The following is a 13,692-nucleotide window of genomic DNA, read 5'->3' as shown; positions in this document are numbered from 1 at the left end:
TTTTTTTTTTTTTTTGCCCCCACAAATGTGAAAATCGCGCTGACCGATATTTCGCTCAGTGGGGGGCGGGGGTGGGGGGGGGGGGGGTAAGGAGTATTCCTTTTTTTACGCGCCTGAGCTCATGTATGTATGTGTATGTATGTATACATATATACAAAGTTCAAGTATTGTTTTTTGACCACGTAATTTCATACTTCTGTTATTTACATTCCTGTTTATCTTAATACATGTATTATTGATATATTTTCATTGTCTAGTATGTGATAGAAATACGACCATGCATATACTAAATTAGTAAATCATTGTTGTTGTTTTTTACTATTATTATTATTCTCGATGTAATTAAGTATTGTGAAAGGCATTAATTATTCCCATGCACCCGAGCTGTCGGGATTATCTAAATTGGTAATCCTAAAACATATATATATGTATATTGTCTTACTATCATGTTGTATATATATTTATATTCTGTTTTCTTCCTTTTATTTGAAAAGAAAAGGGGGAAAATATAAAGAATTAAGAGTAATATAATTTATTCTCATCCCTGTATTATATTTCAGCTGAGACACATAGTAATGTGTTAATTTGTGTCACTCCTAGTAATTATAATCTTTATTATTATACGCAATATCTATGTTACACTATAACTTTGAAATTTGTTATCCAATGTACAAAAATTGAAAATGATCCTATCAGTTTGGATTGAAATCATTTAAGTTTGAATTTAAATTTGTAAACATACACTGAGCATTAATTAAACACACCCATATTTTATGTCACTTATGGCCGTTCGTCTGCTTTCTGCAGCTATATCATTATTTTCCCCACCATTTTAGATCCCATCTTCCAGAGCACCCCTCCCTATCAAGTAATAGTGGAGATTGTACTTCTTGTCCAATACAAGTCGGCTTACCGAGTTTCAACAACTCGTCATCTTGTCTTCTTATCCCAAATAAGTCCACTTGCCGAGTTTCAACAACTTGTCATCTTGTCTTCTTGTCCAATACAAGTCGGCTTGCCGAGTTTCAACAACTCGTCATCTTGTCTTCTTATCCCAAATAAGTCCACTTGCCGAGTTTCAACAACTCGTCATCTTGTCTTCTTGTCCAATACAAGTCGGCTTGCCGAGTTTCAACAACTCGTCATCTTGTCTTCTTATCCCAAATAAGTCCACTTGCCGAGTTTCAACAACTCGTCATCTTGTCTTCTTGTCCAATACAAGTCGGCTTGCCGAGTTTCAACAACTCGTCATCTTGTCTTCTTATCCCAAATAAGTCCACTTGCCGAGTTTCAACAACTCGTCATCTTGTCTTCTTGTCCAATACAAGTCGGCTTGCCGAGTTTCAACAACTCGTCATCTTGTCTTCTTATCCCAAATAAGTCCACTTGCCGAGTTTCAACAACTCGTCATCTTGTCTTCTTATCCAATACAAGTCGGCTTACCGAGTTTCAACAACTGGTCATCTTGTCTTCTTATCCCAAATAAGTCCACTTGCCGAGTTTCAACAACTCGTCATCTTGTCTTCTTGTCCAATACAAGTCGGCTTGCCGAGTTTCAACAACTCGTCATCTTGTCTTCTTATCCCAAATAAGTCGGCTTGCCGAGTTTCAACAACTCGTCATCTTGTCTTCTTATCCCAAATAAGTCCACTTGCCGAGTTTCAACAACTCGTCATCTTGTCTTCTTGTCCAATACAAGTCGGCTTGCCGAGTTTCAACAACTCGTCATCTTGTCTTCTTATCCCAAATAAGTCCACTTGCCGAGTTTCAACAACTCGTCATCTTGTCTTCTTATCCAATACAAGTCGGCTTACCGAGTTTCAACAACTCGTCATCTTGTCTTCTTATCCCAAATAAGTCCACTTGCCGAGTTTCAACAACTCGTCATCTTGTCTTCTTGTCCAATACAAGTCGGCTTGCCGAGTTTCAACAACTCGTCATCTTGTCTTCTTATCCCAAATAAGTCCACTTGCCGAGTTTCAACAACTCGTCATCTTGTCTTCTTATCCCAAATAAGTCCACTTGCCGAGTTTCAACAACTTGTCATCTTGTCTTCTTGTCCAATACAAGTCGGCTTGCCGAGTTTCAACAACTCGTCATCTTGTCTTCTTATCCCAAATAAGTCCACTTGCCGAGTTTCAACAACTCGTCATCTTGTCTTCTTATCCAATACAAGTCGGCTTGCCGAGTTTCAACGACTCGTCATCTTGTCTTCTTATCCCAAATAAGTCCACTTGCCGAGTTTCAACAACTCGTCATCTTGTCTTCTTGTCCAATACAAGTCGGCTTGCCGAGTTTCAACAACTCGTCATCTTGTCTTCGTATCCCAAATAAGTCCACTTGCCGAGTTTCAACAACTCGTCATCTTGTCTTCTTGTCCAATACAAGTCGGCTTGCCGAGTTTCAACAACTCGTCATCTTGTCTTCTTATCCCAAATAAGTCCACTTGCCGAGTTTCAACAACTCGTCATCTTGTCTTCTTGTCCAATACAAGTCGGCTTGCCGAGTTTCAACAACTCGTCATCTTGTCTTCTTATCCCAAACAAGTCGACTTGCCGAGTTTCTTTAAAGGACCAATTTTATGGAATGAGTTACCTCCTAACGTTAAATCAAGCCCAACTCTGAATATATTTAAAAGAAGATACAAACAATTACGTTTTTGTGAATAGTATTTTATTAGTTTTTATATATGCAATCAGGTTTTAGATGTTAGGTGTTAGGTGTTATGTGTTAGGTGTTAAGTGTTATAAGTTAAAATTGTCGCTAGGGACCAGCCCCACACAAGACTTAAATGTTCTTTCTTGCTGGTTCCTCATTCGTATATATATTTGTATTTTATGTTTGTCTTTCGTTATGTTATTTGTATGTACTTTACTTATCTGTAAATATCAATGTTTTAATCATGTATGTTTTTTATATGACGAATGAAATAAAATGAAATGAAAATGAAATGAAGTTTCAACAACTCGTCATCTTGTCTTCTTGTCCACAACAAGTCGATTTGCCGAGTTCCAACAACACGACTTCTCGTCATTAAACTTTTCTTCTTGTCTTCTTATCTCGTCTTCTCATCATTTAACCCGTCTTCCCGTCTTCTTATCTCGTCATCTGGTTGGCACTTATAAGCTTCCGTCAGCGTGCGAAAATGAGACTCCCAGGCTATGTGTGTAAATATTATGATAGCGCACAATACCCCCATGTGTATGGTGGCCAGGAAGGGACATCACGAATAGACGAAATCGCGAATTATTCACGACGAAATTGACGATATCGTGAATTTCGTCGCCAATTTCGTCGTGAATAATTCGCGATAACGTCTATTCGCGTTGTCCCTTCACGGCCACCATACATGCATATTCCCAATAAGTCGTCGCCGTGCCAGCTTTGCCCTGGTACTGGTATAAGGCACACATAGGTGCATTGCTATCCTGGCTGTGTATTAAAAGCTGTGCTATTGATTCTCAACTTTTCAAACACCACTGTACAAAACTCAACTGATTTCACTAAAAATCAGTAATTTGGTGACAATTAATGACAGACTTAATTAGCAGTAAAATACAATTTGTTTAACTTACCGACGTTTGAAAAAATAATTAAAAAATTCAAGTTGTAAGTCTACTGTCAAACTTGCCGATCAGCCACATCGGCATAATTATGTGCATCTGTGTATTAAGAGTGTATTGACTATTCATGCGTGTAAATGCTGCTTATTAACAAGTATTACAGTGCTAAAGGTCAATACGCATTAGCATTGACTCTCTTAGACCGAATTTTTCTGTCTCTTTCGTTCGTTAGCCTCTGATTTGGGTAGGGTCGGCTCTCTCTCTAGAGACAGAACAGCCCTATACGCTTTAGTGTTCACGCTTTGTGTAACGAAACGTTACACCAAACTTGGCAAAACTACCGGCCAAATTCCATATTTCACAGGATGCATATCCGGTGCATCTTGTTTTGACAATTAGGTCTATATAGGCTTAACTTCTTCGGTTCCACTTATACCAACTTGAATGAAATAATCCGTTTAATGGTCCCTTTTTAGGAAATTATGGGTCAAAATCGACATCCATGATAAAAATCTTGCAGCGGTGGTTTAAAACTCTCGCTGCGCATGACGTCATCTAAACCTCATCCCTTCTAGTCTACGCCGAAGGCAAAATGATTATGAAGGAAAAACTGTGCACGAGCTACGAGTTCGTAATGACATGCACAGTTTTCCCGTTAAATAGTCATTTTGAGAGAGCCGACCCTACCCAAATCAGAGGCTAACGAACGAAAGAGACAGAAAAATTCGGTCTATGACTCTCTATGCTTTGTTGGAGTGGTATAGGCTATGTGTAGAGCGTATACTTCCTCATGAGGGCAGGTAAGTTTCGAATTCTGCGATTATTTGCTGATTTATTATTATATGCATGTATAGTTTTGCACATTACGATCCTTTGTCTGATGAAATACTAGTACCATTACTTCTAATAATAGTGGAGTCTTGTATAAAGGCATTGGCGCTTATGTCTGGTGCTCCGTTATTGTTACCAGTTTTTAGCACGGCTGCTATTATTCGACCTCACCTGGGTATGCTGTGGCACATGTAGATTAATATATCGCCAAAAGAACATTTATTGCTGCCACAGGGATTCAAATGTGTTGTATTAACATTTAAATTCAATATACATGTAGTTTGAACTAGAGTTATCTACCTTTCCACCTTAACTAGCTGTGGTTCGAACATGCTACATGTATAAATATACATGGTGCCATGCTTATGTTCTGATGTAGTGTTTCAAACTCAAACTCACTAATCATACATATACAACATGTCAAATAATAAGGGCATTACAATGTGAAAACAACCCAGCAACTGTACATGTACATACATAAGATTATGATGATAACTTTCATATAATCATGCAATATCCAATTCATGTATTGGCTCATTTTTTATTTTTTTTTATCCCAGATGAAGGAAACAATTTCTCTATTTGATGGTAATATCATAAAGGCATTCAGGAAAAGTCCACGTTAGGTGTACAATCATCTTGCAACTCATGAACTACTATGTGATTGTTTGCATGATTAGAATAATGATAACAGATTTATGAGAATGGTTATGGAATACCACTTGTACGGATTTATTACAAGATGATTTTAATATAAAAATTAAACCCAAATAAACCAAAGTATTGAGCATTCAACTATTCATTTTCTATTACAATTGCATGTACATAAGAACCAAAAGAGATCCATTATACATTAAGTGTCTTATAGCTCATGATAAAGTTGGTAACTCCCTGCCATATTATTTTTTAAGGTTTCTCTGATATTGTGTTGCTAGATAGAAAGATGCTCACCATACTAGAAGCTCTTGCACATATCATGCTGAAATATAATAGTGTAATAAAGAAAGCTTACCATGTAATAAATATTATTTCAGGAACATGATGGTCAGTTTGCAGTGATTCGACATTTGCACTGGTGACAATTGCTCCGGGTTTTATTTCATGAAAATTCTATGGGCATGGTAAAGGTTGGATTGTTATTTAAGTTACATTTACGGTACGATATAGTATGGGTCCAGGATTAGAGTTAGGAAATCAGTAAGACGTGTTGGAAACTATTGTGGAGCAATTTGTGTGGGAGCGTGTGTCAAACAACACAATTTTCCCTCACATTTTGTAGGAGGTTTTATACATAGTATACATCATGAAATACCCAAACAAAGTCCGTTTTATATTCGTGCTTTATTTTTTTGTTTAGATGGGTTCGGTTCCCATGTTTGTATCTCTGACTTTGTGTATAAGTCAGTATGTGGCTCTGTATGTTGTAATGTGGGTATGCTGTGATGTAGCATAGCGAGAACGTTGCTGAAAGTGGAAAAGTCCTCTATTTACTCTTTTGAAAATAAAGAAATTGAACTATGAACAGAGCCTATAGTCTCCTTCTTTACTTTCGTTTACTTTTTAAGGCGTTACTTGACATTTTCATTGCAAAGTGTGAGAAAAATGGGACCATGGTAGCTGGGCTAGACTTCTCTCAAGGCACAATGATTTGTTGATAAAGTGTCAAATTAGGGTCTGTGCTTGCAGACTAACATCGACCCGCCCGACTATGGGGTCAGTGTTGGGAGTTCTGATTGCTTAACCCGACGTAAATACAACATGCAGAAATGGGGATATACTGACGACACAGACACCAACTGCGAGTGTGGAACATCCGTGCAATCCATGTCACACCTATTAAGATGTCCACTCCTAATTGACCAATGCTGCCTGGAAGACCTGGTGGCAGCAAATGAGAAGGCTCTTCAGTGTGCCAAGGCCTGGCAGAGCATTTGAGGACACGGAAGAAGAATGCAAAGTGTATATATCCTTTTCTTGAACATGATATTATTTATTTTTGGTGCTTGATAAATCTTTATAGATATTTATCACAACTATGAAATTTACCATTGGTTACCATTTCGTGTTTTTTTTTTTTCTTCTTTTTTCTTCTTCATTTTTCATTTTTTTGTTAAAATTCAGTTATGAGTTATGAGTTTTTAATCGATCGGGTGGGTGGTACATGCACAACATTACTTATTATAGGCTCTGTATAAGCTTGGCATGTTAGAACTCTTGTGAGTAATGTGCCGCGGGATTCCATATCCTCAAACTGCTGGCGAACAGAGCAACAAGACCAAGCTCTGTAATTATTAGGATCTCTGTCCATTAGTGCCGTGTTTGTGCCATCGAACTGGATCGACCAAATCAATTGATTCATAATATATATATGCAATATTTTTTTCCCGTAACATGAGAGTAATTTTAATAGTTTCATACTATTAATTAAATGTAATGTTAATTGTTTAAAATTGTTTAAAATGGGGGCACGCTACAAGAGTCCTATCTCGCACCCCGGGGCAACGTGTCTGACACGGCCGGTTGTAGCAACTACTCCGAAGATCAAGATTACATTAATCTTGATCTAAGGAGACACGAACGAACGAACGAACCCGACAGCTAGGGTCATTACGATCAAGCTGACAACCTTTTTCTCAATGATTTAGATTGTCTATACATTGAAGGGTCGAATCTTATGGATAGAATGGGGATGACTATTTAGGGGCAGGCTTCCAGACTATTAAATGGTGTATACTGATGATTTTAGCGTAATAATTTCATCAAATGGGTGCGGTTGCTACTTCCGTTCGTATATCATTGTATCGTCAAAGTACAAATTGTTTAATGGTGGTGCGTTTACAACCGCATATTCCCAAGACGGATGTTACGTTAACAGCTTCTTTGCGGAGTTTTATTTCAAATAAATATGCAGAATAAGTAACAGTGGTATTTAAAGACTAATTTTGTTATAAACGAGCGAGGGAAGATAGAGAGCTTAAATTTGGCCACTCTTCCTTTTGAATTTCACCATTTGACAGGTGTATTATGCGCAATCTAATTATTTTCAAAGTTTCAAACTGATAACGTTTCATAACATAAGAACGGCAAAAAATTATCTTTTGTTCCTTTTATACTCTGTTACTTATTGGGGGATCCATCTGAACATTTTTTTTTTCTCTTTGCCTCTTAGAGGTTTTTATTCAATATTCAAGCAATAACATAATTTTGCTTACAATTCAGCAAATCAATGGAACATCAATAATACACAAGTTATTTATTCAAATATAACTAAGCAAATTCGCAGGAAATTTCATATTTTGTACTTTCAAATGTTCGTTTATTTCTATTCTGTTAGTCATTTCTCTCTTAAATAAGTAAATCAAACTCAAATCTCTATTATCATACCCATACTTATTACGAAAAATAATCATCTGAACATGCTGAATATTGTTCTCCCTTCTCTACATTTTTGACAATTAATGCGAGGTCCTATTGAGGCCAAGTAGAAACTTTTTTCGAACAAATCTAAAATGTGTAAAGTTGTAAAAATAATTTAATGATTATTAATGAAATGTATTTATTTAACTCTAGACTTTATGAATTTTTTGGGGGGTCGCACATTTGTCGGTGGTGGGGGGAACCGCTCCTTGCTTACTCCAAATAAGTTGCAAGTTTCCAAGTAATTAGCTCCAGTAAAGGATCTCCTACTTCTTTTCTTTTTTGTGCCTCCTTATCAGTTATTACCCGCGATTTTATCTCAAGAAACAGGAATGGGTATACTTGTCCATGTGGAGCGTGTAAAATATGACGTCTTTAAACGTATTGTTTTTAGGCAAATTTTTGCTGTAATTGTCTGGGTCGTTGGGTCACCTTTTTTAGGTCAGCCATTGGCATAATTTATAAATGATTTTTATATTTTTTATAATAAAAAAAAAGGGGGGGGGGTTTCCTCAAAAATATACACATAAAAAAATACCAAGGGGGGTTCACGCCCCCCCCTCCCCCCCCCCCCCCCCCCCTGCGTACGCGCCTGCACGTGTGTGTCCACATCTGCGGTCCGGTGGTAGGCTAGCATTTACGATTCGCACGTCCTTCTTATGATCCTTCGTGGGCGTCTTGCATCCTCCCCCCAAAAAAATCCCCCTAACACCTCCCCTAACCGCAAGAATATATCGGGTGAGTTCATAAACCCCGAGCAGGTGCCTTGCAACTGCCGTACGATGTATTACGGTTCCGAATGACTGCGTACTGCGCCACGCAGCTCTGTAGACTTCCGCAAGTAGGCAGCACTATGCTTGCGAGGCTTGCAAAGAAGTATAATGGCTGTGCTTGTCACGTACTATCATTACCACAAAAAAGTAGATACATGGAGAAATAATTGGACATGTCGAAAATCTTCCTGCAGGCGCCTGCGTGTTTTTTTACGAAATCCATCGTATAGAGCAGACGCAGGGGGTGCATGGCCGGTTTAATCTATTCAGGCTGTTACTAATTACTTCAGAAAAACAGGTGTTTGGTTTGATATTCCTAAAAGCTCTCTTTAGTGCCTAGTACATGTCGTTTTAATGTAATTTCTTTCAGCATGACTGAAATCACTGACTGGAAACTCAACGAAATCGCAATTGCAGTGGGTACCGACAGTAATACTGTAATGATCCTGGGCATTAATCTAGGCCTTCTAAAAGTTGCTGTTGATGCGCATGTGGCCTCCAATTATCAGAGCGGAAATGTGACACCTAATGGCACCAGGAATATGTTATTCGATTGGAGGAATAATACAAGCCTCGATGACCAGAGAGACAAGTTAAGGAAGGCGCTCACAAGATCCAAACTCCTCGCGATTGCAGAGATACACTTGCCACAGACAGGTAAGAATCCCATGTATAATAAGCTTTTGTAAGCCCCACGGATCTTTACAGAGATTAGTTTGATCTTGTTCATGTATACGTATGGCAAGATATTAAGAATTATAAGCTAAACCTACGATGTGATAGTTCCCACTCAATAAGTTGAATATTCTTCAATTTAAAGCGTCACAAGAGCTTAAGCAGATTTTTAGTGTCGGACTTTATTTTAATAAAATGGCCACTTTGGTGAAGAGATGCAAAATGCAGACTTTACGTACGAAGAATTGGTTTTTAGTCTGGCTGCTAACCCCATATTGGAGAGAAGTTGATCGTAAAAAGGCTGCGAAATGTTCGTGTTCTGAACCTTACAAGAAAAACTATGACAGAATAGGTAGGCCTACTGACACATGCTGTATAGATGTCTGTTTTTAAATGGAATGTCTTGTTTCCTAAAGTTCTGATTTTTCAGGAAACCTTACTCTTCAGAATTTTGCGAGGAGTTTAAGAGAAGATTGGGTTCCTTTATCAGCTTTCTTACTCTTTTTATTTCAGTTTGAAAGAGTATCTCAGAAGAAATGCCCACTCACAATGACTGTTTTTTCTTCAAATGGACCAAATTTATATGTAGTCCCATAAACGCACTGCTATGTGCATAGGCGCCGGAAGTGTGGGGGGGGGGCAGGGGGGCAAAATGCATTTTTGCCACCCAAAACCCCCCCCATCCCCCTAAAAAAAAAACAGTAAAGGAGTAAACATGGTTTGTATTTTTAATCCAAAAGAACGTAACAATAATAAGAACCTGAATTAAATCACATATACAATTCCATTCAAAGAAAAAGGAAAGTTCACAGGAATTAGATTTCATAAACATTGCGCATGCCACCTATACGGTATTTATCAATGGAGGTCTCTATAATAGCGATACGCGCATATCGTGGACATATTGTGCGAGAATGGGAAAGCGTGTCCGTTTTTTTGTTATAGGGGTGAGAAGACATGAGCCCCTGAACGCTGGCGTACTGATGGGGGGGGGGGGGTGATGTATTTCTTATTCGAAGCAAGTGATTTACAAATGTTGATGTTGTGACATGATTTTCCGGCATTTTTTCTCAATTTTTTGTGTAAGTCATACCTTTGTATGCGTTTGTTGGAAAATAAGAAATTCCCAAATTACAGTCAGGCGAAATACGCTTATTTAGAAGCCTTAATGTCATGGTCTGCAAAGTGGCTGAACTCGAGCCCCCCCCCCCCTCCCCTCCTTTTTGAAAAAAGTATGTTAAAGAGAAAAAGAAAGAAAGACGGAGAAAAAAATAAGTGACCTGCCAATGTCACAAATAAGGTATAACAAATGCTCATCTGACCGTAATTAAATGCTTAAAACCCCAGAGCTTACGGGGGCTCCGCCCCCGGACACCACCAAGAGACCTAAGGTGGGCCCCCTGGATGCTCATCTGACCGTAATTAAATACCTAAAACCCCCGAGCTTCCAGGGGCTCTGCTCCCTGGACCCCGACAAGGGCTTTAAGGCGGGCCCCTGGATGATCATCTGACCGTAATTAAATACCTTAAACCCCTGAGCTTCCGGGGGCTCTGCCCCGTGGACCCCATCAAGGGCCCTAAGGCGGGCCCCTGGGTGTTCATCTGACCGTAATTAAATACCTAAAACCCCTGAGCTTCCGGGGGCACTGCCCCCTGGACCCCACCAAGGGCCCTAAGGCGGGTCCCTGGATGCTCATCTGACCGTAATTAAATACCTAAAACCCCTGAGCTTCCGGGGGCTCTGCCCCCTGGACCACACCAAGGGCCCTAAGACCGTAGTTAAATATTAAAACCTCTGAGCTTCTGGGGGCTCCCCCCCCTAGGAACACGTCAATTGCTTTACAGAGGGTCCCTGGATGCTCATCTAACCGTAATTAAATACCTAAAACCCCTGAGCTTCCGGGGGCTCAGCCCCTTGACCCCCTGCCGAGGCTCATGCCCTGGACCCCACGCCAATTTACGCTCTACCTGATCGATAATACTCCACTTTGAAAAACGTTCCGCGGGACCTGCATGTAACGTGTAAGACTGGTGGTGATGCAGATTTTTCGTCTGCCCCCCCCCCTTCCGAACTTTTTTTCTCATTACGTCACTGCCCCTGGAATATGAGCCCCCTGGAATGTTTGCCCCCCCCCCCCCCCAATCCCAAACTGCTTCCGGCGCGCCTGGCTATGTGCAGTGCATGTGACATTCGGTAAGAACGAGTCGATTTCTTATCAGTTTGACATTTCCAAAATCTCACAATATACTCAAATGTTATTTATTGCATGATCAACGTTTGCCTCTTCCCACCCTTATTGTTTCCAGACAGTTTCTTTGAAAATGTGATTGCATGACCATGAACCCAACATGTCTTTAATATAGAGTAACTTCAACTATTGAGTTCCCCGATTTTATAACTTCGTGTTTTTTTTCTTCACAAAATTAATGTAGGCAGGTTTCCCCGTTCTTCAGTAGCACCGGTCACATTATCCTGGATGCGTACTTTTTATTTATACGCAAAGGAAGGGAATTTCACGAATAGTCCCAATGAAACCGTTCGCGAAGAGCCTACACTGTATTTTGTACGTTCATGTACTAGTCATAATGAAAATGTACTTTAAAGGTACCTAGTAGGAGACCAGCCTGTAGGTCCCGTGACCAATCTCTGGGAACAAAGGTTTGAAAGTGTTTTTGTGTTCCCTGATGAATACCGAACAATTTTGACTTGGGCTGCCCCCTTGAAAATCCCGGGCATTTTCGTGAGGGGTCAACAAAGGTCATACAGGGTCGAAATTCAAATATATTCAAATCGTGTCGATATGCATATCAAATTACTCGTCTGGTCATGAGGATTCCAAAAATGTATAGTTTGTTATACCTCCGACCTTGAATGAGGGCGCTATGGTCAAAAAGGTCAATGCACTTATCGTCCCAGTGCCGCTCTGCAAGATCCCTTGCGCTTCCCTCGCAATCGTGGGCAGACATTACTGGTTTGGATGATGTTAGGGTCTTGCAAAGGTGGGCGGAGGGCGGATTCGCCCCGGAAACACCATAAACAACCCCCGAAATAGGCTCAAAAATCCGATTTCGGGGGCGACATCAAAAAGTGAAATGATCTCAAATCGCCCCCGTAACGATTACGAGCGGCCGCGCGCTCTCTTCTAGCTTCGTATTCATTGTGTGCATTTCTTGGTCCGCGCGCTGAATCTCCGTGTAAAATTGTATACACAAAAATCGGTCGTAAAAAAACTCGAACCATATTCCATACCTTACCTGGCTTACCATGTCGCACGCAAGTACGCCAAAACACGTACATTTTCGCAGTTGCGAGATCCGTAGGGGTCGAGTTTTTGGCGGTCGATTTTGTTTTGGTAGATCAAATTTGCTGAACCTAGACCATGTCTAGCGAAACTCGCGAAACTGCAATCAATTTCCATCACGAATTCACGATTTTCGCAATTTTATAAAGTTTCCATAAATAGAGGTATGAAATTAAAACCTATTTTGTGATTATTCTCGCCATGTTTACGTAATTTTGATAATCATTTCTTCAAAGTAAAGAAAATCAGACAAAATCTCCGTGACTGACACGCATACAATACAGTGCATTGCCGCTGTGCAGTGTGTGTGAGTTGAGCTGAACAACACCGGCACCGCAGGCGTCCGACGCATTTGGACCAACGGCAATTGGACGAGCATCCGTAAAATACCACGGATGCACTCAGGGAAGCGTTTAGCTTGCCGGAAACTACACGATCTGACAACATTCCGATTTTGGAAGAATCTGTGATACCACGTTATATGAACATTCAAACATGTGAAATCTTATTGACCGAGGATCTGAATAATCCTATGATTAAAAGATATCTTAATTTCAAGGATTGTATGCTTCCTTGTAGCGATAAAGGCTAAATCGGTTCAGAATCTCTGTGACGTCAGACCAGTAGTGCGATTGTCTACGATCGAAAGCCGATTCGGCTTTTATTCTGACTAAAATAGATAAATGGACTGAAATTTCCTAAGTCAGGAGGAGTGTGGTTGTTTAGATTTCCATATCTAATTATTATAACCGCCCTTTCTACGAAAATCGGATCGCAGGGGGATCGTGTACGAGTAGTTTGTGCTGGGCTTTACGAAAAGAGAAGGTTGGGATCGGGCAACGCAAAACCTTTGCACCGCCAGTGGCGGATCTAAGGGGCCCGGGGGCCCTGTGCGATTTTTCAAATTTGCGAGGCCCCCGAAAAAAAAAATTGGCCTAGTGCTCACTACCCCCCCCCCCCTCTTGACCATATTTATTGCTGTAGTTATTTTTGATGTTGTTTTATTACTGTTATTACTATTAATATTATTAAGGCATCATTATTGTTATTATCATAATTATTAGTAGTAGTAGTATCCTTATTATCATTATTATTAATGTTATCATTAATAATAATAATAATAATAATAAT

This window comes from Strongylocentrotus purpuratus, unplaced genomic scaffold, assembly GCF_000002235.5.
Source record: "Strongylocentrotus purpuratus isolate Spur 01 unplaced genomic scaffold, Spur_5.0 spur5_scaffold_10, whole genome shotgun sequence".
Classification (NCBI taxonomy): domain Eukaryota; kingdom Metazoa; phylum Echinodermata; class Echinoidea; order Camarodonta; family Strongylocentrotidae; genus Strongylocentrotus; species Strongylocentrotus purpuratus.
Note: the sequence above shows the minus strand (reverse complement) of the source record.